This window comes from Schistocerca piceifrons, chromosome 2 (assembly GCF_021461385.2).
Source record: "Schistocerca piceifrons isolate TAMUIC-IGC-003096 chromosome 2, iqSchPice1.1, whole genome shotgun sequence".
Classification (NCBI taxonomy): Eukaryota; Metazoa; Arthropoda; class Insecta; order Orthoptera; family Acrididae; genus Schistocerca; species Schistocerca piceifrons.
The window spans coordinates 704853642-704880600 of NC_060139.1; the positions used below are offsets into that span (position 1 = coordinate 704853642).

Consider the following 26959-nt stretch of genomic DNA (forward strand, 5'->3'; position numbering starts at 1 on the left):
TTAAAATCGCTACACCTATCGGGTTTTGTAAGGTACGATTGCGATGCTGCTATTGGGTGACAGATTGTCTCCATTGGAGATGTATTGTTGGGGCATCTTTACATATTTGATTTCTAATAGAAAACTACTGTTACAGTAATGTACAATGAATTGAACTCAAAATCGAATCTTTGGTATGAAAAGCGTGTTGTTTCTGTTCGTCACACCTCTGTCTTACAGAACCAAGTCAGCCTGGTACAATTCCTGAGTCTAAATTCTTCATTTATGTTGCCACATTGTCCGTAGTTGCTTTAGATTCCTGAGGGTATTTTGTCCCCTTACAACTACAAGAAAATGCGTGTTTTTCTCACCAGACGCGTTTCGCTCTATTGAGGTAAAGCATCATCACTTCATCCGTGATCTGTAATTAAAGGTATCTACAATTTGATTTGTTTTTAACATCGAAAAACAATTAACGATTTGTAGGTTTTTACTTAATGTAATTTCTGATTGGTTTCTCGCCTACAGCAGGAAATACCATCTGCTAGCACGCACTTCGTTTCTTTCTTTATTAGACACAGATTCTTGTCGTCTAATTTTCCTCTGCTTTGCAGAACTATGCATTTCTTACGTTTTACAGAGCACACGTTTTCGTACGTCACTGACTACTGTTTATTGTATACTTCTCAGTGTTTATTGTGTTTTGTTGGTTTGCCAACGTTGCCAATAGTTCGTCTTTGACGCATACTTTTTTTGTAGTTCATTACACGTGTGTTATCCTATTTAGTTATGTTGCTGCGTATTTGTATACTGTGTAAGAGTAATCAAGGAATAGTGATGGAGGTATTTGTGTGTGTGGTGAATATGTGGGGGAAGGAAAAGCAAAGATGAGTTGTTATATAAGCTTAGTAGTGTGATGGGGAGTGAGATGGAGGAAAAGGCGAGGATCAAGATGTGAAATGGAATTAGGGGATGGACGTTGGGTGGGAGAGGGCGAAGGGTGGAAAAGGCTCTTCTTTTTCATGTGATTTTTTTTGTTAAATAAAACAGTAGCTCTGTGACCATATAAATATTGGGGAACCAGAAACTATATAAAATAATTGAAAAATCACATGAAAAAGGAAAGAGCCTTTCCCATCCTTCACCCTCTCCTCTCTCCTCCCTCCCACCCCATTTTATGTCACGTCTTGCTCCTCACAGTTTCTTGCAACTCTTCATCATACTACTATGCACTTACTTCCTCATCTTTGCTTCTCCATCCCCTACCAATTCAGCACACACACACACACACACAAAACACCCCACCACTACTCCTTCATTACTCATACACAGTATCTAAACACATAGCAAAATAATTAAACAGAATAACACACATACAATTAACTACAAAAAAGGATAGGTCATAGACGAACTAGTGGCAACGTATCCAACCTCACAAAACACAAGACTTTCTTTCTATCACTCAGTCCTTGAAAATCGAGCGAGGTGGCGCAGTGGTTAGACACTGGACTCGCATTCGGGAGGACGACGGTTCAATCCCGCGTCCGGCCATCCTGATTTAGGTTTTCCATGATTTCCGTAAATCGCACCAGGCAAATGCCGGGATGGTTCCTTTCAAAGGGCACGGCCGACTTCCTTCCCCGTCCTTCCCTAATCCGATGAGACCGATGACCTCGCTGTCTGGTCTCCTTCCCCAAAAACAACCAACAACCATCAGTCCTTGAATGGAATAAGACAGAAAATCGCTGCTATTTATATGTGACGTCCCCTTCGCTACACACTGTACAGAGGCTTGTGAAGTACAGATGCAGTTGTATCTGTCTTCAGAAATGTATTTGTATTTAAATAAGTGATACGTATTTTATGTTGAAACCGTATCTTATACAGGATATTTGACTATTAAGATACAAAGGAAAGGGGCGAGTAAGGGCAGTGAAACAAGCAAATAATCGTAACATACATAGGTTCAGAAACCAATGTGATTTCCCCGATACCACGTATCATGACTAAGTACATGACACCTTGTAAAAGAAATCAATTTGGATGGTGTTCCTTACAGTGAATGGATGCGTATGTGGTCATGCCACTGGTGCACGGACAGTCTTTATCTGTCTGTTAGGGGATACTCGTAAGTGACGTAGCACGTATCTTCGACAACAAATGTATCCGGTGGTGACTTGTCAGTACCATGGATGCCCAGGTCTTCCTCCCCTGCCGCCACCCCCCCGCCCCCCGTCGGATTTCTTTTTTTTTCGTGTGGATATATTTAAAAGCTTTAGTGTATTTCAGCCCTGTTGATAGCGCCGATGAACTACGAAAACTCTTTGCGGATGACTATCATTGTATTCGGTACCTCCCAAGGACTTTTGAGCGTATGCGGGCATCGACGAGATGTGATACAGCCTGACTTCACGTGAACGGTGACCATGGAACACATGTTGTATTTTGTTTGGCCTTAAGTGCATTTATCTGCAGTTTGGATCCTCGGGTGTTCTGCTATAAGGTGTTCATGTATTCAGTCGTCATAGGTCGTATCGGGGAAATCATTGGTTTCCGGCGTATGTTTATTAGGATTATTTGGTTGTTTCATTTGTCTCTACTCTCCACTTTCATTTGTGCGCGTAATAGTAAAAAATGACGGCTTGATTTTTTTTAATGTCATCCCATACTCTTCATCTTGTTTTGGTGTGCCTTAATTTTCTTTCCAAATTAATAATTTATCATAAGCAATGTTCTTCGTTTCCAAAAACGATTTTTTTTGTTGCGATAGTTCTATCACTAAGTTAACCAAACTGCTTCAGGAACCATATATTGGTCTGGCCTCTGTATGGATACCACTCCGATGTGGTTGAGGCATGCAGGCCGCCCCACCACGGCTAAGTTTATGGTTCGTGGGAGGGGGAGGGGGAGGACGAGGGCAGTATCTGCACTTGGCCAAGGCAGCTGTTCATAGACCGTCAGAGCAGTACAGGCGCAGTTTGTTCTTTGTGCGTTTACTGCTTTGCGTAACGAGGGATGTGGGGCTATACACTGGAACGGCAGAGAGGGACCAACAGAGATCCGTTTACGCGGACCGAAATTAGTTCTCGGCAGGCGGCCGCTGTGGTCGCCGCGGTCGTGTGCGCGCGCTTCCTACTTTATTTCGGAGACGTGAACTAAGGAACGTGACGCACCAGCTCGCTTGCCGAGGTACAAGCTTATAACAGGCCCCGAGCAGCACTTTGCGTTCCTATCGCACTGCAGGCCTCTGTTCGATTTTTAAGAAGTCTGTCCTCATGCTTACTTTCAGTAACTTGGCTTTTACGGTATATAACTATTTCAGCGCTAAATCAATTCTAAAAGTAAATACTAAAACTTTCTACCGCAGCTGTTCATTATTAACATCCGCATACTAATTTACGAGCCAGTCTTTGGCGAAAGCAGATGTGTACTCAGTACAATGGAGTTCACACGATTTTCGCTTCCACTCCAGGAAGAGAATGATTAGAAACTAAATATCTCGATGAATCAGAACGCACCGGGATTCGTATTATCGTACAGTGTCACTCAGATAATGCTACACAGAAATCGCCAACACGCTTTCCCAAGACTGCCGCCTCACGTTCATTCCCATGTGGGAGCAATAATAATCTGTATAACGCTCTCATACAGGAATATGTAGCAGTTGCATATCTAACAGAGCACCTTCGAATTCCCCCAATCACACATGGCAAAACTTATTGTGAAATTCATACCTTGAGAAGTATGTATTAATTCTCGTGTCCTCTTTACAATCTCTTCCTGGAAATTTGTTCATGATCGCAGATTTTTAGTTGACCATTCATTTCCATGCCTTTATGAAAGTATTAATGATTACAATATACTGAGCGGTTGATGTGCAATGTAAGTAAAGTAAAAGCTGAAAATAAAAAGTTTCCAGGTAGGGCCTCGATCCCACAACCGTCGAATTACGATTTTGCACCCTTTGCGCTGCGCCAACCGCTGCCTCGTGCTCAGCATTTCACAGGATTCCACTTTACACCATTACAAATAAATGCTTGGTCAGCTATTGGGGACGCCTGAAAGCCTTTCGCTCTACAACAAAATTTATATCTTCCTTTCGTCTGAAATGTACCTTACTCAGGGCCGCCGCTTTGGAAGCCGTAGTCTCGCCCAGAACAGAGGCCGTACCTTCATGTGTGGGTTCTGGGACGCGAGACAGGTATGCCAGCCAGCATTGTTTACGGCGGGCGTGGACTCCGTTGGGAAGCTGCGGCGCGCCGGTTATAAATACTGGCTGAATAGGCAAGGCCGAAACTCGCGGCTGCCTTCCCTGTCGGGCAGCTCTCGCTGTCCGGTGGCTGTTATTTGCGGGCCCGCACCCCGTTGACTCACCCAGCTCGCGTTGTCGCTCCAAATCTGATTTGCAGCCTATTTCACGTATGATGCAGAACTATATCCGGCTTTGCAAGGGATCCGGCGAAGCAGGCTCCGATCGCCGCATACGATCAGGTACGTTCCTCGGGCTGTAACCGGTGGCGTATTGGCTGTACCGATTTGGGCAAATTCAGGAGCAGCTTTGGAAAGAAAACTGAGAAAATCATTGCGCCATTTAGCATCAGACCAAAGAGCATAGCAAACCGAACCCATTCAAAGTAATGTTAATGCTTCAACTGACCAGTCCCCGTTTGCTCAACATCAGTAGTGCAACTCAAATGTTTTTTATTCCAGTCTTTGATCACAATATCAATTCTTTTGACGATGACTGGTTTCAGTCAGTAATGACCATCCTCAATTCTTTTCTACACCATGTCCTAAAGTGATAAGGCCGTAATGGTATCGTCAAAACATATAAAATACTCAGCACACTGGCTACTGAAGTGCCAGTATTTTTCCCAAACTGTAACCTCCGATATACGCATTTTATCGTCTGTACTCGATTCCGATAGTGGTGAACTCGTAGTGCACAATTTCTTCCTGTGGGAAAAATCTTACCGCGAGGATCATTACTGTTCCTTAGCAGCGCTTCATATTTTTGTGACTACTACAAAGCCATTCTTTTCGTTAGTACAAGGGTCACCTGCTTGATCAAGAGAAACCGATCACATATCTGCAGTAATCTTGTCTGAGTTAGGGTTTACCGTCAATGTTACTCCTTGTATTGTTCAATTTATTTCTTTTTGTGTACTACCGAATTAACTCTGTCGCTGATGTGTGATGTACGAAAAATCTTTAAGATCTTGCATTCATTCGTTAGTCAGTCGATCCACAAACAAAATATTCACGAAGATGTTGCATCAAGTCATAGGTCTCTACGACATATTTTACATTTCTTGATACGGATCCAGAACCTACTTGGCACTCGTAATAATGTCTTTACGCTATTACAGTCACTACTGCGTGTGCTAAACGTACTGAAGAATGTGGTTAAGGCCTCACAATCCTATTTTAGTGATGACCTCACGGTGCTCCAAATGACGTGGGACAGAACTGTGGCACGTGAGTCAATTACTGTGGACGGCAAAGTACTGACTTGCTAACAAGGTACTTGCTTACTCAATGGCAAACGTCCACCACCTGCGGTACTTACGTTGTCATCATCTGTGAATGGTGTGCTTCCCCTGGTGTTAGCAGGAATCCAAATAAGAAACATGTTTTATTGCTAGACATTTTGGCATCAGTAATAAACACCTCTGTAGTAACGACGTCCATGAAGCAAAAAGAAAATGTTATGCTACTGCAGGTGTGTCAGGACTGTTACGGAGCACAGCTACCAGTGAATGAAGTTTGTCCTCTGTGCACGAACCCTTTTAAATCTCACCTCCACACTAATTCTTCCAAGGACAAGTGATCAAGCCTCTCCCACTGTAACAGCCATCTCACCAATGCACGCTATTGTGGTGACACTCAACTGGGAGATAGTCATTCGAATCTTGCCGGTGGAAGAAATTTTCATCACCAGAAACTGGCATGCCTGGGAGTAATAGGTGTTGACCCAAGCGTCCCGACTGCTATACTGGACACTGATGGCTTGTGTTAAACCCTAAAGCTGTCCAGGATCTCGTACAGTGAAAGCATGTGACACTGTTGATAGTGAGCTGTCAACCGACTAGGAATAGTAAGGCCGATGACCACCGTTAGTGCTATTCGAGAGTAAGCCTCTGTGTACCAGCGCTGAGTTTCTCGCTGCAACAACGCACGTGATACCACTGTGCAGTAATCGAAGTCGTGTACACTTACCCGATATAGCACCCTGGCAGGCTTTGTTGTGAGGAAGGTTACATATTAAATATTTAGATTTAGTAATGAGTAATTAACTACGAAATATGTGATCAGGAGTACGACGGTAGCCACTGATGTTTTAAAGGATGAGCTCTTGCACTCCAGAAATCGAACACAGGTACCGGCTATATTTGATAATACTTAATGTGTGAAGATTAGATGGGTAGATCACATAACTAATGAGGAAGTATTGAATAGGATTGGGGAGAAGAGAAGTTTGTGGCACTACTTGACCAGAAGAAGGGATCGGTTGGTAGGACATGTTCTGAGGCATCAAGGGATCACCAATTTAGTATTGGAGGGCAGCGTGGAGGGTAAAAATCGTAGAGGGAGACCAAGAGATGAATACACTAAGCAGATTCAGAAGGATGTAGGTTGCAGTAGGTACTGGGAGATGAAAAAGCTTGCACAGGATAGAGTAGCATGGAGAGCTGCATCAAACCAGTCTCAGAACTGAAGACCACAACAACAACAATGTGTGACATTTATTTTGGGTCACATCTAAAACTTCTGTTACTCATTCCAAACTTAAGAAACACAGGTACTCTACTAAAACAACAGGTGAAGAAACTTTTTTAAAAATAAATCGATGTTCTGTTAACACTATGCCGTCCGACGACACCACAGTGGTCTCGTGCGCGAAATAGCGGTCAACGGCCGGCGACACCACGGTGGTGTCGTGTGCATAATATCGCTCAGTGGCCGGCGACAGAATTTTAATATCTTTTGCATTCTGTTGGTGTTTAATTAGGTAACAATAAGCTACACGCGTCAACAAGTACGTGCCCTTTCATCATGGCAGACGAAAGAGACGATACGATGATTTACGATGAATGCGCGGACGTCTTGTCTGACGTTTCGGACGACTTGGCCGAGTGGGAAGAAGACATTGAATATCAAAAATATGAAAGTGAAGTAGAATCGTCGGGAGATAGTAAAATACGTCCAAGAGAATTCGGCGAACGCTAGGTTGTCAACTGATTCGGATGAATCAGAAGAAGACGACAGTGCACAGTAGTCAGACTTTGATTTGCCGAGGACCAATAATAAATTTGAAGGATCTCCCGGTCCAGACATATTTCCCAAGGATAAGCAGAGCATCGAGGATATCTTAGAATTGTATATTGGGAACGATCTATTTGAATATATTAGCAACGAAACCAACAAGTACTACAGTCAAAATTTCATTAGAAGGAAACTGGATACAAAAAATGCCAAATTTGTGGACGTTACGGGACCCGAACTTAGAAAACGATTCGGGCTTGCTATCCTTATGGGAATTGTAAAAAAAACAAGGATTCATTGGTCAACGAATCCGTTGATAGACACACCCCATTTAGCAAAACGATGTCCCGCAACCGATTGAGGCACATATTATCATTTTTACATTTTTCCGACAACAACAGTAAACCGGATAATACCTACCAGCTTTTCAAAGTTCAATTCGTAATTGATTATTTTTCCAAAAAGTTTAAAGAAACCTTTAATCCAAGTCAAAGTAGCTCAATTGATGAAGGAATGATACCGTGGTGTAGACGGTTAAATTTTAAAGTTTAAAATCCGTCGAAAATTACGAAATATGGCATGCTCATTCGGATGCAGTGAGATTCGAGTACGGGATACATTTCCTCATTAAAAATATATAGCGGCGCTGGACACCGTTTAGCAAAACAGTGCTGGAACTGTTGATACCTTCTTATGGAAAGTGGCATCACCTCTACATGGATCATTATTATAACAATGAAGAACTTGCAGAGAAGTTACCTGAAAACAAAATTCGAGTTCCTGGAACGATACGGGAAAATACAGGATTTTCGGAAAAATTAAAGCGCGCAAAAGTAAATGTGTTTGAAGCTTGTCATCAACGGAAAGGTGAAGTATTCGCACAGGTGTGGGGAACTTCGAAAACTAAAATGATACGAATGATCTCTACAATACACAATGCCACTTTGACTGAAACTCAAAATGTAGAGAAACCAATTATACAATTAAAAAACCTGAAAGTGTAGTAGACTACAACAAATACATGAAAGGAGTGAATCGGGCAGACCAATATTTAAGTTATTACCCTATATGCAGAAAAACTATAAAATAGTCAAAAAAGGTTTGTCTGTACCTCTTTAATTGCTCATTATTTAATGCGTTACGTACATGGCAACATTTCAATACAGACAAGAGTCTCCGATTTCAGGATTTTTTATTGAAAGTGTCTGATTCGTGGATAAAAGACCATGTGCCTGCTTCTGATCAAAACGTGGGGGTTGCCACTACATCGCGTACGTCTCATCATGATCCGGTTGACAGACTTTCCGGTCACATAAATCAGCACCAGCTAATACTTATTTACGAAACGAATAAACGAAAACGAAGGAACTGCCGTGTATGTTCCAAAAACAAAAAAGGAGAACAATAAACTTAATGTTCAAGTCTTGTTGAGTTGCGTTACATCATGGAGACTGTTTTGCTGCATATCATACGAAAGAGAGGTACGAAGTACCAAAGATAATGCAAATAAACAAATATATGAAACAAACAAATTTTGTATTTATTTGCGTGTGTACATCTTCGAAAGTTTATGAAAGTAGGGGAATAGGGTTGTGAACTTATGAGAACTAACGACGAGATTAGTAGAACTTAACAATTTATAATTTCCCGATAATGTCAAGAAGGGCCGGCGGCAAGCCAAGTAAGAGGCGTTCGGACGGCAAAGTGTTAAATTGATGGCCTTTATACTTCACTAGCTGAATTCTCAGCACTGTCCGGGTATCAAGATCCATTTCTTCTATTAGTTTATCAATCTCCATCCCTCTCTTGCTGTCGGTACCCTCCCTCTCCCTCCCCTCTGTCTATCCCCACCTCCCCCTCTCTCTGCCCACCTACACATGCCCCCTCCCTCTCTCTCTCCACTTCCTCCATCCCCCACTCACTAACCATCTGCTCATGTGCCTCTCTGTCCATCTGCTGCCCCCCTTAGTCCATTTGCTCCTTACCCCTTTCTCCATCACCTCCCTCCTTCTATCTCCTCCTCACCGCTCTATCTCGTGGTTGAAATCGATCTAGGGGCTTATGAGGAACTCTTTACCCATGTCTTTGCCCCTGTAGACACACGTTACTAATATTTCACGTATATTTATCATATTTCACATATATTTGTACATGTATTTCACCTGTATCTAGCGAATTTCGGCCATCAGTTTCGTTTTCGCTCATCTCATGTTCATGACGACATATCTCCTGAACTAGGTGTCTTATAGTGATTTTTTTTTTTTTTCAGTTTGAGACTAAGTCAGGCCATTATAATTGTGGGCACTAGTGCATTTTTACCGTCATTGGGAGGGAGTGATGCCGTAGAATGCACGTCAACAAAGCGGGCGCAATACATCATCGACGCGATGTTGGCGAACGTCAACCACAGATGGCCAAGCCTGGATATGGCAACGTCTTACGCAACACTTGTCAGCGGCGTGTGGATCTAGGAGATAAACCCTTGCATAACTGCTCATGACCAACGTCTCGAGCTAAGCCGCATTTCAAAAGTGAAGACGAAAAAAAACACATTAAGGAAATGGACGGAGCTACTTCATGGAACAGAAGTTGTATATCTATCCAGTTTTGTGGAAACGTTCAAAATGTTCATCACATAATGGGTGTTAGATGATTTTAGCTTCCTTCAGTTCGGAACTGCTGTTCATCATCGACACGAACACGAGGTATGGTCCCCCAAGGGCACGAACACCGTCTTGTATTCGTTACGGCATGGAAGCAAGTAGAGTCCGATTTTCGTCCTGAGTAATTTCTTGCGATGCCTAAAATGCATCCTGTGTCAGTTCATGAAGACTACTGGCAGGAGGCTGATATAAAAGTTAACGTCATATCATCACTTCCCAGACATGCCTTGATTGGCTAATCGGGGGATCGGTGAGGCTCGTGTAGGATCCATACATTCCTCAAAGCGTTTGCGATGTGAGCTGCAGTGTACGCTCTCGCATAATCTGCTGAAATATGCCTTTTTGGTTCTCTGGTTATAGAGAGTGTTTACGATTCTCTGTACATTCCTGTGAGCATTCAGTCATCCTATTAAATCAGTCCTGGTGCCATATCCAGTTGCTTCCCACACCCTGATTCCACGTTGCGGACAGGTATGAGTCTCGAAAATAGCTACTTACTGTGACTTTTCACCAGGACGTCTGTGGACACATTGGCACCGATCTGACCACTACAGAAGGCAGACTCATCGCTGGACGCCAAAGAATACCAGACAGTGTTGCAGTTGGACTATGGCTCTACACCATGCAAGTCTCTTTTTCAGTGGTATGGTGTCATCGGTAAACGACGCAAGGGAACTCGAGATCTCAACGTAGCTTCCAATAATGATTTCCATCAGTTTCTGCCTGTAATCTTTGCCCATATGTCGTCTACTGTCCGCTCGTCAAAGCCAGTGAAACATTCCTACGCGCTTTTCGTAATGTATTCCTTCAGCAAGAGTCGGAGACAACGTTTCTTGTCACACTGTTTAACTGAGTCCACTTCGCTACCATTCATTCCGCAGTTATTGCACTACAGTCTGTTGTCTGTGTAATATGTCGGTATGATACTCCCATGGCCCTCATGTCAGCGACCAGTGATTCGGACAAAGAAATTGGTACACCTGCCTAATATCGTTTAGGGCCCCCGCGAGCACACAGAAGTGACGCAACACGACGTGGCATGGACTCGACTAATGTCTGAAGTAGTGCTAGAGGGAACTGACTCCATGAATCCTGCAGGGCTGTCCGTAAATCCGTAAGAGTACGAGGGAGTGGAGATTTCTTCTGAACAGCACGTCGTAAGGCATCCCAGATATGCTCAATAATGTTCAGCGAAAGTGCTTAAACTCAGAAGAGTGTTTCTAGAGCCACACTGTAGCAGTTCTGGACATGTGGGGTGTCTCACTGCCCTGCTGGAATTGCCCAAGTCCATCGGTATGCACAATGGACATGAATGGATGCTGGTGATCAGACAGGATGCTTACGTACGTGTCACCTGTTAGACTCGTATCTAGACGTGTCAGGGGTCCCATATCAGTCCAACCGCACACGCCACACACCAGTACAGAATCTCCATCATCTTGAACAGTCACCTGCTGACATGCAGGGTCCAGGGATTCATGAGGTTGTTTCCATACCCGTACTCTTCCATCCGCTCGATACAATTTGAAACGAAACTCGACCGACCAGGCAACGTGTTTCCAGTTATCAACAGTCCGATGTCGGTGTTGACGGGCCCAGGCGATGCGTGAAGCTTTGTGTCGTGCAGTCATCAAGGGTAGACGACTGGGCCTTCAGCTTCGAAACCTCATGTCGATGATGTTTCGTTGAATGTTTCTCACGCTGACACTTGCTGATTGCCTAGCATTGAAATCTGCAGCAATTTACGGAAGGGTTGCATTATGTCACGCTGAACAGTCATTGTTGGTCCCGTTCTTGCAGCATCTTTTTCCGGCCACAGCTATGTCCGAGATTTGATTTTTGATATTCACGGTACACTCGTGAAATGGTCCTACGGGGAAATCCCCACTTCATCGCTACCTCGGACATGCTGTGCCCCATCGCTCGTGCCCCGACTATAACATCACGTTCAAACTCACCAAAATCGTAATAACCTGACATTGTAGCAGAAGTAACCGATCTCGCAACTGCGCCAGACGCTTGTCTTATATAGGCGTTGCCGACCGCAGCGCTATATTCTGCCTGTTTACGTGTCTCTGTATTTTAATATGCATGCCTATACCAGTTTCTTTGGCGCTTCAGTGTAAAAACTGAAGTATCAAGCTGCTATCATTTCTAAGTGTTCGTGATTTAAAACTTACCATTTACTTTAGAGTATGTAAAATATTTTCTCCCCCCTCCGTCCGTCTCTCTCTCTCTCTCTCATTACCCAGCATGGGCTTTCATCCTGACAGACTCATTGTTTATAAAAAGTACTGTAGGCATTGAGTTTCTGCCGGTACCATCCCACCTCTCACCCTAATGCCCATAGAGGGTTCAAATACTCTGCCAGATGCCAGAAGATCAGCCTTCCACTGTGTATGGTTTCGTATAAGACTTACGAGATCCAATAAGTACACCATGACTTCTAGTCTCCCCCCCCCCCCCCCCCCCTCCGGTGTAGAGCCACCACAGTATTAAAAATTTAGTAATAACGAGAGGAAAAACTGAATGAAATGAAGCGTTCGATAGCGCTGCGCCAGTGCCAATAAGCATACTTTCACTTTCCAATCTAAGCTAACCTCGGCCTACGCTACAGATGAGTCTGTCGCCGGAGCCTACGTTCCAAACACTCTTACAGATGCAACAGAAATATTGTCAGTGTTATGTTCTCTTTCTGTTTGCACGCACATGATGTTACGTGCCACAGCATCATCATAACACAACATTCAAGTAGGTTCAGTTGAACCAAAACGCCTTCTCAATCTAGAAACTGGGTAGCTCATTCGGACTCTCAATTCGAGAACATCATTTTTAGTTGTTTTTTTTCGTGCTAGATGCGCAATGCTTTCTTCATGGTTGCTACCCTTTGTTATACGACAGCTGCTTTAGTAACAGTATGGCGAGAGAATGTGTGCGACAGGGCGTGAGTAGCGATTACAAAACCTGAACAGGCTTAAAATAGTAGTTTGTTTTGATTTAATAAACTTTCATTGACTTAAGCAACTGCGGCAGCCTCACAAACGATGGGCTGGTTACATACGCTTTTTACATTTACTAACCGCTTTATCAGACGCATACGATTAAAGGTGAAGGATAGTTACTGGTACACTAACATTTCTTAATATTGCCAAGTTAGCCATCGAATCGGTCATCGCTCTATTGGTAAAACTAACTGATTGACATTTATATTTTTCTTTTAAGAGCGTAAAATATTAGACTGCTCGGGCTGCTCATAGAAGTGGGTTGTTCGCATGCATGCTTGCACTGCACTACACTGCACTGCCCTCCAGCTACAATTGGCCTTGTGTACTGTATTGCTAGGATTTCTCTAATTGTGCTCACGCGGTCAGTAAGCGAGTTGCAGAATGTAGTGTGCGTCTTCACTCTTACTGGAACATAAGCGCTCTCAGTTTTTCTATTAACACTCACCCATTTGTTCAGCGACTACTTGTAGAGGCTCCCATTGGAGATCTTTAGACATTTCTGTGGCGCCTCCGCACTGCCAAAATATATCATTGACAAATTCTGTAGCTGTTTTTCAAGTATACTCTATTTCTTTCTCTGATACAACTTAGTATGGGTTACATACAAACTAACAATATTCAGAAACTCTTGGAACTAGCCGTCTTCGTGAGTGAACTGCACTTCCTCAGGGTTGGTTCAAATGGCTCTGAGCACTATGGGACTTAACTGCTGTGGTCATCAGTCCCCTAGAACTTAGAACTACTTAAACCTAAGTAACCTAAGGACATCACACACATCCATGCCCGAGGCATCCTCAGGGTTGTTCCGACAAATATATCTGCCATCTTCGTCCACATTGCCCCCCCCCCCCCCTCCACACACACAGTTAGGTAGTTAGGTATATGTGATAGTTGAGTTTTAAATCATCACGGATAGATACTGCTAGATACTTGGCAATCGTACCCGATTCCAGAGACTGGCCAGCGATCGTGTAAACAATCTGCGCGTTGCATTTATGTTAATTGTGTTGAGGGTGAACCAACAATCTGTACAGCAAATAACGATTTTCTGCAAGCATTTCTGCGTACCGTAACAATATTTTAACGACGTTGCCTCCATTAACGTAACGGCATCGTCTACGAACAGTCTGAAAGATACAAACGCTGCTTGGTCAAGTCATTTGTACATATTGTGAATTGTAACGATCAGATGAAATTTCTTGAGCTATGCCTGACGCAACTTTCAACAATAGTGGTAAGCACTACAGATGTCACCAGACGCCAATGGATACGTATCAGCAGCCGCGTGAGTCACTTTCAACACGTCTCTCTGCAACGAATAGCCCACAATATACTAAATATCGTAATAGTGAGACGTGGCTGTTATGTGAAGGTTTCATTCCTCGTGGCGTCGCACACACTGATTCACTACTCCAGACATACAGCCAGTGTTGCGCAGTGTAGCGTACGGCTGTGACGACTGGGCAGCCACCTGTTGGGGGTGTAATAGGCGCCTGTGGCCGACCTCGGTGCGTGCGCCTGCGCCGAGGGGAACGGAGACCGGGCCAGTGGCGGCTAATTTTGGAGAAGGGGCCGGCCAGTTGCGCTTAGACCTCGCCGTCGCCAGGAGAGCACTCAGCCTCCGTCCGAACCGCCGACTCCCAGTGTCTCGCCTCGCTCGCTCGCAGCGCACTGCCCGGCTACGTGTGCCGTCTTCCGCATCCCTCTCGTGCCGGCCGTAGCGCGTCTTCGGTTCTACTGCCAGCCGAAAGCACACCGCAGCCTTCCCAGCAAGCAGACCAGTCCGGGGACTGCGCTCTTTGGAGCGCGACCAACAGTGCAGTGAAGTGAGCTCTCCTGTAAGTGAAGTGCGACGCTCGTCTCAGTAGTTTTACGTCATGTCACGTTCTCTGCTGCACCTTCTGTTTCCGTTTATGAGGGGAAAGACTAAATTCCCCAACCTGGTACAGATAATGAATGAAATTCGTGTCGTTGGTACGCAATAGCGGAAAGTGTCAACCTGATTTGCGCATTAATTTTATTCATCCACCTTATTGAAGTTGCCATCAGGTGTCTGTTTCGGCCAAACAGATAAGCGAAGGCAAAAAGGAAACTGATTTTTTTACTTAACAGTCCAAGTGAATTTATGCGCCGGTTTGTTACTGTGCACAAGACGTAGGTCCACTACTTCCCATCAAAAAGGAAACAGCGATCACATCAAAAAGGAAACAGCAATCAAAACAGTGGATAGAAGGCAGTTTCCTTACACTTAAAAAGGGCGAAACCGGTTTCATTTGCCACATACATTATGGCCAGTGTTTTGTAGGATAGTAAAAGGAGTTTTCTTTGTGATTATCTTGAAAACTGTTGAATACTACTACAATCTTTTGAACCAACTGGATTAAAAATATCCCTCTTAACATCACGAGAAAAGTTCAAGTAACGTCACAGAATTTGAAGTACTAATCGTTAAAACATCCATCCGATGCACTGAATTTGGCAGCTGCTGATTTCACCTATTTACATATCTGAAGAATTTCAAGTCGAACACCGTTTTCATGCAAATGATGAGGTTATGACAATCGTTGATAGTGTTATAGCAGTAGATCGGTTTTCAGTTGACCATCCAGAATCGTGTTTCAGGTATGGAAGCTACTCACTGAGTAAACGATGAAAGGAGTGGAAAGAGAATAATCTAAATCGGGCTTCATCTACAGTTTTCACCTAAAAACGTAGTCTGTCAGCGTGCATATTTTGTGTGGAGGACAGTGTCCTCGTTGATGCTGTGCTTGTAGGCTTCCAGAAGGTTTTGATGGAGGTCTTCACTTCACTGCCACTTTGTCAACAAAACACATGTTTTATGGAATGTCAGTTCGCGTATGAGATTACGTTAAAGAGATTGTATAAAAGGAGGTGACACGTTTCCATAAGCTAGTGTAGCGTCGGATGTACCTCATTTGGTACATATTATGTATAAACTGCTCGAAAAATGTTGCACCACCTGCAAGCAATGAAATAATAAGCCACATCAACCTCAGAATTAAAAGACTGTACTGTGAGATAAAAACAGACAATAACCAAAACACAAGCAATCTCTTCGAAGTACACATCTTTATGTATCTGTAAAATACAAATCTAGTGCTGAGTAACATTCAGTGCTGCATTGCTTTATCCCCTGCACTATATCATGCGTTGATCCTTTCGACCCTCCTTGCCACGCTACCCACAAAGTGGTCGAGACATTGCTGCTAAAGTTCGGTAACGACCCTCATGAGGACATCCAGTGTGTGAGGACGACTCCTGCTACGACAATCTGCAAGTTTCAAATGGCTCCAAGCACGCTCGATCGGATTTTTGTCAGCATGTACCACACGCCATTGCATCCTGTTGATCCCTGAACCTTACAGGAAGCTGTTTACTAGGTGGGTGTTGTGTTCTCGTGCTTTGTAGTTTTAAAGAATGCACCCATCGCCGAAATGTTGATTGTAGTGCCGGACAATAGGCTATCCCGATGCTAAACATTTTTCAAATCACCTCAATGGCGGTGAGTTGCCTCCGATTTATAGGCCGAAAATATGACTGATCCATCTCACTGTTGAATATATGCTTCAGATGAGCATTGATACCAGGCCGCATCTACACTCTTCCGCGGTCTTTAGGCTTCAGACAGAGAATCCGTCGACATTAATCACATCTACTTTGCGCACCCCAGTATTGAGAAGGTTGCACTGTCGTTCCCCAATGGTCGCTTAGAAGTCAATTTGATATTCTGGAGACGGTGTTAGAATGATGACGCTGTGGTGTACGTCAATGCTCTGGGTAACATTCCGTGCCGACAACTCTTTTTGCCGTAAAGTGAATATGCTCATAAAATGTGATCTTAAAAAGACCCTTCGAGTCATATTGATGACTGAACTGAACTGCATTGAGAATGTAGGTTTACTATTACTTCCTTTACGAAAGTGACTGTACATAGTGATTTACTACGGTCAATAGAATACTGAGGGAGAGGTTTCCGATGAAAGGTAAATAATTAAAATATGAAGCATGTAAGCCATGAGAGTGGTGCGAAAGATTTTTTGGGCACTTTATATGTAAATGACTTCGTAGATAGCTTTGAAGGGCTTGACGGACCAGCCGCCTAGAATTTAACACGGTTCCTCGCAACGAGTCCAAAAACCTCACGACCATCTGCTTCGTCTACAATATAACGCAGATGAAACTGTTTCAGGCGGACTCAGCTACCAATTAACGTAGACGAACACAATTTTGTGAGCTTAGACAATCGTTTCTTGCACTCTCAGAGTAATGTTAATCTACCGATTGGAACATAGAACAAAGTGCTCAAACTCGTGCAGACATTATACAGTACGTGGGGTAGTCATAAAATTTTTGTTATTACCTCGACTAAAGAAAGTTACGTAATTAATTGATTTCTGTAAGTAGATATACACTGAAGAGTCAAAGAAAGTGGTAAAGCTGCTTAATATCGTGTAGCACGCGAGCAAGCAGAAGTGCCGCAACACGACGTGGAATAGACTCGACTAATGTCCGAAGTAATGCTGGATGGAACTGACACCATGAATCCTGCAGGACTGTCCATACATCCGTAGGAATACGAGAGGTTGGGGATCTCTTCTGAACAGCACGTTGCAAGGCATCCCAGGTATGCTTAATAATGTTCAGCGGAAGTGTTTAAATTCAAAAGAGTGTTCCTGGAGCCACTTTGTAGCAATTCTGCACATGTGGGGTGTCGCACTGTCCTGCTGGAATTGCCCAAGTCCGTCGGAATGCACAATGGACATGAATGGATGCTGGTGATCAGACAGAATGTTTACGAACATGTCACCTATCAGAGTCGTATCTACACGTATCAGGGGTCCCATATCACGCCAACTGCACACGCCACACACCAGTACAGTTCCTCCACCAGTTTGAACAGTCCCCTGCAGACATGCAGGTCCATGGATTCATGAGGTTGTCTCCATACCCGTACACTTCCATCCGCTCGGTACAATTTGAAATAAGACTCTCAGACCAGGTAACATGGTTCCAGTCATCAACAGTCCAATGTCGTTGTTGACAGTCCCAGGCGAGGCGTAAAGCATTGAGTCGTGCAGTCTCAAGGGTAGACGAGTGGGCCTTCAGATCCGAAAGCCCATGTCGATGTTTCGTTGAATAGTTTGCACGCTGACACTTTTTGATGGCGCAGCATTGAAATCTGCAGCAGTTTGCGGAAGCGTTGCACTTCTGTCACGCTGAACAATTATCTTCAATCATTGTTGGTTCCGTTCTTGCAGCATCTTTTTCCGGCCGCAGCGATGTCCGAGATTTGATGTTTTATTGGATTTTTTGGATCGCTCGTGCGCCGGCTATAACACCACGTTCTGACTCAATTAAATCTTGATAACCTGCCATTGTAACGGTAGTAACCGATCTAACAGCTGGGACTGACACTTGTTGTCTTATATAGGCGTTGCCGACCGCAGCGCCGTGTTCTGCCTGTTTGCATATCTATGTATTTTAATACTCATGCCTATACCAGTTACTTCGGCGTTTCGTTGTATCTCTGTACTCCTGGCATGCATTGAAATCATCGCGCAGCTTTACTGTAGCACACTGCTAGAGAAGCCAAAACAAACTGGCGCAGACAGTTGATTAAACGAGTTGTATTGCTGTAATTAGTTTCCAGCAGCAGTGGAAATGCTGCAGTGGTTTCAAGACGATCCAGACTTCATTTTTAGCCTTTTGGATTGGCATGAAACACCTTGAACATTTCCGATGCTGCCAGAAACAGCACGATATGTAGGGCATGATGTTTTATAAATAAGCTGCGACATTTTGTTTATCTGCCCTAGCGGCATGCCACGATATTGTATTGTGGAGTTTTCAATGTGTATCAGAACTGCAGAGATCTACCTAAAAGTAAACAAAAAATTAATTATTTAACTTCCTTCTGTCGAGGTAATAATAAAAACGTTATGACTACGCCTCTTACCAACATCGCAGTCTACATGTAACAATTTAAAACGAACCTACCGCTGCCGGCCGCTGTGACCGAGTGGTTCTAGGCGCTTCAGTCCGCAACGGCGCTGCTGCTACGGTCGCAGGTTCGAATTCTGCCTCGGGCATGGATGTGTGTGATGTCCTTAGGTTAGTTAGGTTTAAGTAGTTCTAAGTCTAGGGGACTGATGTTAAGTCCCATAGTGCTTAGAACCATTTGAACCATTTTTGAACCTTCCGCTAGCACTGAATCTTGTTAAAAAGTGTTTCGATTAAGTACTTCCAACTCGTTGCTCTTCCGACGTACGCAAGCTCCCTCAGCCAAAGCAGGTCACAAAATGCCTGCATCATGCCTGCAATTACCTGGGCCAAAACTTCGCCCCCCCCCCCCCCCCCAAGAAATGCTACCCATTTAAACAGCCAACTACATTCCACATACTTACTAGAGAACTACATTCCAGTCACTTACCTAACGCAAAGCTTATAGGCCATAGTGTGATAAAGACTTGGAGTTGGAGTTAGTAGACAGTTGCTGTGAAATGAAGGATGACTTTCTGGTGATTAACGGTTGTTACAGAGGCTGGCGTCTGAGCCTCTGTCGAGAATGTTGTAACTGCATGTTACTATTAGGTCAGCCCAAACATCCTCAGCAGCAGGAAACTGAATTCCTGCTATGATCCAATAAATTAGGTGGCAGAATGCACGCTTACTAATTAAACACTTGCTTGACAGGGCGGTACTGGAACACAAATTTGGCAACACAATTAGAAATAACCAATAATATTGATTAAGAGTTATGGTACAATATAGTAATTAACTTTGGCACAATTTTATGTGTGGCACTTGAGGTCCTACACCTGATACAGTGAAATCCAAATAACCTTGCTATCTCTTGGCAATTCATGATATCGTCACTATCAATGACCATACAAGTACTTATGCAAACACTCGTGATCGTCCTATTATTCAGTAAATAGTAACTACTATGTTGGAAAATTGTCTTCTCAGTGGATCTCTTAGAGCAGTTACGTAAATCTGCAGCGCGTCGCGTTTTATGCCTATCAACTGATGAATTTTCATCTCCGGTTGACAGCGCTCCATTTAGTGGCTGGCAACACTATCGGCGGACAAGTTAGATACGCAAAAAATGGCTCTGAGCACTATGGGACTCAACGTCTGAGGTCATCAGTCCCCTAGAACTTAGAACTACTTAAACCTAACTAACCTAAGGACATCACACACATACATGCCCGAGGCAGGATTCGAACCTGCGACCGCAGCGGTCGCGCGGCTCCAGACTGAAGCGCCTAGAACCGCTCGGCCACGAAGGCCGGCTTTAGATATGCAGGTGGAAGTGGTGCGGAAGCAGGAAGGGGCCTCAATTTGTGAGGGCCATCTGAAGGCTCCTGCTCGGAACAGAGTTTCCAGGAGAGTGACTGTGCCTGTGAGTTGGTGATCTCTCCTGGTATTTATTGTGTGCCGTTAAGGCCCGTCCACACGCAACGATGTGTCTGCGCAAATGTCTGCGCACATCACATCTGCGCAGACAGATCGTTGGGTGTGGGCAGAAGATTTGCACCAACCTGAGATGTGTGCAAACCTGGAAGTTGGAGTTGGAGGTTTGAGCGAAACCTCTCAAATCTGTGGGTTCAAACCACATCTGCGCAGACAAGTTGGAATGTGTGGACAGGAGATCGCCGCAAATCTGGCGCGAAACAGCTGTTTGCTCAGTCTAGTGTTTGTATTTGTGCGCACAGGGCATTAAAATGGCTGATACTCGTCAGTGTTCTCGAGAGCTTGTTAGTGAATTCATTGAAATATATAGAAACCACCCATGTTTCTGGAAGATTAAAAGTAAAGAATATAGTGACCGAGACAAAAAGACAGCACCATACAATGCTCTAATTGAAAAACTGCGTCCGCAGCTCGTGGTCGTGTGGTAGCGTTCTCGCTTCCCGCGCCTGGGTTCCCGGGTTCGATTCCCGGCGGGGTCAGGGATTTTCTCTGCCTCGTGATGACTGGGTGTTGTGTGATGTCCTTAGGTTAGTTAGGTTTAAGTAGTTCTAAGTTCTAGGGGACTGATGACCATAGCTGTTAAGTCCCATAGTGCTCAGAGCCATTTGAGCCATTTTTGAAAAATTGCGGGCAGTTGACTCCTCGGCAAACAGAGAAACAGTAATAAAATAAATAAATTCGTTGCGAGCTGTTTACCGAAAAGAGTTATCCAAAGTTCAGAAATCTAGAAGATCTGGTGTAAGAGTAGATCAAGTATACCAGCCAACGTTATGGTATTTTGACCTGCTTGGCTTTCTTAAGGTTCGCCCTGCAAATCTCGCAGTAAATTTACGTGGGAAAACTGCTTTCGTTTTAGCAGCCACTGTCTACACCATTTTGACCGCTTTCTCTGTTGGTTGGTCTGAATATTTTTTGCAACACAAGTTGCGAACACAGACCACAACAGAACTTCCTCCATTTCTATATTTCAAAATAATTGAATTAAATTTTTGAGGTTTACGGGGAGCGTAGTCGCTTGCCACTGATATTTCTTTTCTACACCGACAGATGGCGGGCGATTAGTAGATTGGGGTTTGTGTCGTGTGAACACACCACATTTGCAGCGATCTTTTGCATGTACAGATATCTGCGCCGATGTCTGCGCAGACACATCGTTGCGTGTGGACCGGGCTTTAGGCCCGGCACACAGCACCCTCAGTGTAAGAAAAGTAATGGAATGCGCGGAAAACACGTACAGATGCGGTTTTGCTTGATTCCATCATCTGCAGACGTCATAGCTATTAACTATCTATGGAAACATTTCTATAATCCTTTGAAGTAGAACAACCATTTTATTTTGTGAGGAAGGCTGTCAGTAGATTGAGATTCATTCAAATTTTCCTAAGAAAGTGTATTTATTCATGATGGATGTCGCTCACAAAACTCTCATCCACCCAGTTCTTAGTTGTGTCCGTCAGACTGGAGCATTTCGCTAGTTCAGGAGGTGATAGAAGATATTCAAATAAGAACTACTCCGATCATCACTGCTTTGTGCGAAAGAAATGCTGAAAAAACTTTAGGAAGGATAAGAGCATCACAGAAGTCTTCAGTCTAGAAATTCCAAAAGCAGGTACCTCAAGATCAATCGACAATTATAGTGTACGAAGCTGCATCGACAGCAGCTCGTCCCACGCATAGTACATTGTTTGTGAATGCAATAGGAAAGACGGACTATCACACAGTTAACAGAGTGTGCTCTGACACACCATACATTGGCCTAAGTAGCACGAGTTTACTCTTAGGCTAAGTCTGAAAGTGTATCGTGACTGTGTCGAATGTACTTTGTATTTCATTTTTCACTTCAGTGTTGCTCACACTGTTTCTTGCAGCTCCAGTCGTTCGCATATAGGATTATAACGTTATGGGTGTTGTGATCCAACATTCCTTGTATATATCGCAGGTGAAGTAACGTAAATCACTATTGCCTATTATTGACGATCTAGATCGTTGCAAACTGAGATCTAGTTAGAGGGATGTGTGTGTCTTCCATTACCATCCGATGATGTTAAATCATTGTGTTAGTGCATAAGTTCGTAAAGTTTTTCTGTAAGTTTAATAAACACAACAGATACACATAACAGAAACTATAGTCATAAATAATTTATTCTGCTTCTATGTCTACCAATGCTGGGGTGACTTTTCCATTCCACGACTGTAGAAGTCACGTGGTCTTGAGGCGAAGAATTCGTCGACCCATGTTCGGAGCGCATTTTCATCCGGAAAGGGAGTTCTTTGAAGGTTTCACTAGATAGCAGAAAAGATGACAATCTGAGGGCACAAGATCAGTTGAATAAGGTGGGTGCGGAATGACTTCCCAACCCAGCTCCTGCGTAGCGTATTGTGTCAGTCTAGCAGAATGCGGGCTGGCGTTATCGTGGAGAAGCAGCACTTAACGCAGTCTTCCTGGTTGCTGTTCGTGAACTGCGTCTGCAAGACGTCTCAGTTGTTGACAATAAATACCATTAGAGATGGTTACACCTCGGGGAAACAATTCGTAGTACACCAAACCGTCGCTGTTCCACTAGAAGCACAACATTATCTTTCGTGGATGCGCGTAGGTCTTTGTATGGGGAGTTGCTGCTTTGTTTAGGCTTATCCACTCCTTATGTTAACATGAAGACACAATTTATCGTCGCCAGTAACGATACAGGATAGGAATGGTCGCTGTTGTTCACCAGCAAAAAACGTTTAAACGTGTGTGAAATCTTATGGGACTTAACTACTAAGGGCATCAGTCCCTAAGCTTACGCACTGCTTAACCTACATTATCCTAAGGACAAACACACACACCCATGCCCGAGGAAGGCCTCGAACCTCCGCCGGGACCAGTCGCACAGTCCATGATTGCAGCGCCCCAGACCGCTCGGCTAATCCCGCGCGGCTGTTCACCAGCCACTTGATTGCAAACAAGCAGAGATGCACATATTTCCACCTACTAATTTTTGTGATTTTGGCTTAGAGCATGTGGTACACTTCCACCGATTTTTTTAACCTTCCCCATTGCATGCAAATGTCGCACGAATGTAGAATGATCACAGTTCATCACATTTGCCAGTCATCGAGTACACTGACTTGAATCATTGTGGATTAATGCATTTAAACGATCTTCACGAAACCCCGAAGGTCTTTCTGAACGTGGAGAGCCATTAATGTCAAAAACGTCCTTATTAAAACGAGAAAACAATTTTCTTGTCGTGCTTCGTCCAGTGGCATTATCCTCATATATGGCGCAATTTTTTCTGGTGGCCTCCGCTGCTTCACCCCTCTATTGAACGCAAACATAGTTTGTCGGAAATGTTCCGATATCTCCTGTTCACATTCCATTTTCTAGCGTCCGCAGCTCCGTCCAGTGTCTCCAAAGACCAACAGTGAACTTCAATTAAAAAATACAGTTGATACATAAACCCATAGCAACCGGAGTACCAACATGCAAAACGAAGACGCTACGAACTTAAGGACCAATCTAATATGTTTTGCGTAATCAGTTCAAGTAATAATTCGTTCAGCTGCACCATCCATCTTCAGCTAGTGACCCTCTGTAATTGAACACCACACTTACGTCTACATACATACTCCGCAAGGCACCGTACGGTGTCAGGCGGCGGGTACATTGTAGTCATTTCTTTTCCTGTTCCACTTTCAAATAGAGCGACAGAAAAATTACTGTTTATACCCCTCCGTACAAGCTCTAATTTCTCTTATCTTCGTGATCTTTACGCGAAATGTACTTTGGCTGCTATAGAGCGTTCCGAAGGCAACTTAAAACGCCAGTTTTCTCAATTGTGTTTCGCAAAAAGGATGTCGTCTTCCTTCTAGGGATTCCCATATGAATTCACAAAGCATATCCGTAATACCGGTAAGAAATCTAGTAGACCGCCTCTGAATTGCTTCGATGTTGTTCTTCAATCCGACATATTGGGGATTCCAAACACTCGAGCAGTACTCAAGAATGGGTGGCACTTGTCTATTATACGCGGTCTCCTTCACAAAAAAACAAACTTTTCTAAAATTCTCCCGATAAACCGAGTCGACCACTCGCCTATCCCACTACCAATCGGACATGCTCATTCCAATTCACATCGCTTTGCAGCGTTACGCCCAGAAATTTAAATGACGTGTCTGTGTCAAGCAGGACACCATGAATGCTGTATACGAACATTATGGGTTTGTTTATCCTACTCATTCACATTAAATTACATATTTCCACATGTTAGGGCTAGATGCTCTTCATCACAAGTAGAAATTTTGCCTGTCTTCTTGTATCTTGCTACCCTCATCCATCTTCGACACCTTACTGTACACCACAGCATCATCAGCAAAGAACCGCAGATTACTGCCCACCGTATCTGCCAGGTCATTTATGTATGTTGAAAATAACAGTGGCCCTATTACACTTCCCCAGGGCACTCCTGACGATACCTTTGTCTCTGAACACTCGCCTTCGAGAACAACATACTGGATCTCCGAGCCACTCACATATCTGGAAATCTATTCCGTATCCTCGTATCTTTGTCAACAGTCTTCAGTGGGACACTGTGTCAAACGCTTTCCAGAAATCTAGGAATATGGAATCTTCCTGTAGTCCTTCATCGATGGTTCGCAGGATATCATGTGAGAAAAGGGCAAGCTGAGTTTCGCGCGAGCGATGCTTTCTAAAACCATACTGATTCGCGGACAAAAGCTTTCACGTCTCAAGGAAATTGATTATATAAGAAGTGAGAATATATTCAATAATTCTGCAACAAAACGGTGTTAAGGATAGTGGCCTGTAATTTTGCGTGTCCATCCTTGTAACCCTCTTGTATACAGAAGTCACCAGCGTTTTTTTTTTCAGTCGATTGGGACCTTGCACTGGGAAAGAGATTCGCGATAAACGCAGGCCAAGTAAGGGATAGTATTATGCAACAATGAAGTACAGTCTGAACACTGCTACACTAATATTGAGTCAAACCTTGATAAGATTTTTCAGAGTGGTGCAAAGAATGGCAGCTTGCTTGAAATGCTCAGGAATGTAAAACTGCGCAATTCACAAAACGAGAGAACATGGTATCCTATGGATATAATACCAATGAGTCACAGTTGGAATCATTAAAGTCATATAAATACCACGTTTTAACACTTCGTAGGGACATGAAATGGAACGAGCACATAGATTCAGACGTGGGTAAAGCAGGTAGCAGACTTCGGTTTATTGGTAGGATACTACAGGTATTATTGCAATCATTCTATAAAGGATACCCCCCACCAGTCACTCGCGCGATCCATTCCAGAGTATTGCTCAAGCGTGAGGGATCCGTGGACCCGTAAAAAGAGAGACTGACAGGGGATATTAAATGTATACAGAGAAAGGCAGCACGAATGGTCTCAGACTTGTTTGCCTCGAAGGAGAGTACAAAGAGATGAAGAAACTAAACTGTCAGGCACTTGAAGATAGACGGAAACTATCCCGAGAAAGCCTACTTATAAAGTTTTAAGAACTGGCTTTAAATGGAGACTCTCAAGGAATATGCTGCAATCTCCTGCATATCGCTCCGAAAGGGATCGTGAGGACAAGATTAGGTTATTTACAACACACACAGTGACATTCAAACAATCATTCTTCCGGAACTCCATACGTGAGTGGGACGGGGAACCGTCTTAATAAGTGGTACAGTGGGACGTACTGTGCCATGCATTTCACAGTGATTCAAAGAGTATTGATATAGATTTAGATGTAGATGTACAATACTCTTTGTGAAAGTGAATTGGGGTTCCATCCGGACCTGGCAATTTATTTGTTTTGAACCTTCTCTACATCAGGGATGTCTTTTACTAGGCCCTCCGTACGGGATCTGCACGACGGGTAAATGCTGGTATGTTCGTACGATCCTCGTGGGTGAATGGTTTCTTAAATCTGAAGTTTAAAACTTCATCTTTCCTTTTGCTTTTGTATTGTCGCACCAGACTTGTCAACGAACGATTGTATAGAAGTCTTCTTTCGACCTGTTTTGTGATTTTACGTAGGACCAAAATTTTCTCTGACACCCTCGAGAGCAGACGCTATAGAGGCCGTTGTCCAACCGCTTGTTCATGGCGTTCTTTTTGCAGCAGATTTCAAGAGGACATCGTCCTGTAGACGCCGTAGACACTATGGAAGCCTTCACTGCAACATGGTTAACGTTGGTGTGAATTGTCACCGGCAGCACGAACGCACGATATGAGTACTTCTCACTACACCCGTTGTCGTCTTCTAGATTTCACTACCAATGAAAAACGTACTCGAATTGATGTGTGGTAGGCATGCCCTGGAGGGAAAGAGTTTTTAACTCAATATCACGACCTATAAAGATAAAGTGGTTTGTCAATGTTGACAGGAAAACCTGTAGGAGAGATTCAGTCATCTATTTGGATATGTTCTGTTCCTCACAACCACGGTGCAAGAGCGTTGTCATAACTGTGGCTTTGTATTGAGCAAAGATGACGTAATGAGTGCGGTAGATTTTTTTGGACTTGTTTGCGTTGTTCATTATG

At 43.8% G+C, this 26959-nt stretch overlaps 1 protein-coding gene across 3 annotated transcripts in view; it reads left to right on the forward strand.

Moving 5' to 3' along the window:
- LOC124774939 (obscurin) overlaps window positions 1-26959 on the forward strand; it is a 694794-nt gene that overhangs the window by 157877 nt on the left and 509958 nt on the right. Inside the window, exon 1 of one of the 3 annotated variants that reach the window (XM_047249631.1) lies at window positions 14583-14751. The exons of the other annotated variants lie outside the window; for them this stretch is intronic. The gene's annotated coding sequence lies outside the window, so the exon portion shown is untranslated. Of the gene's footprint in view, window positions 1-14582; window positions 14752-26959 lie in introns of those variants that run through there. 3 annotated transcript variants of the gene reach the window in all.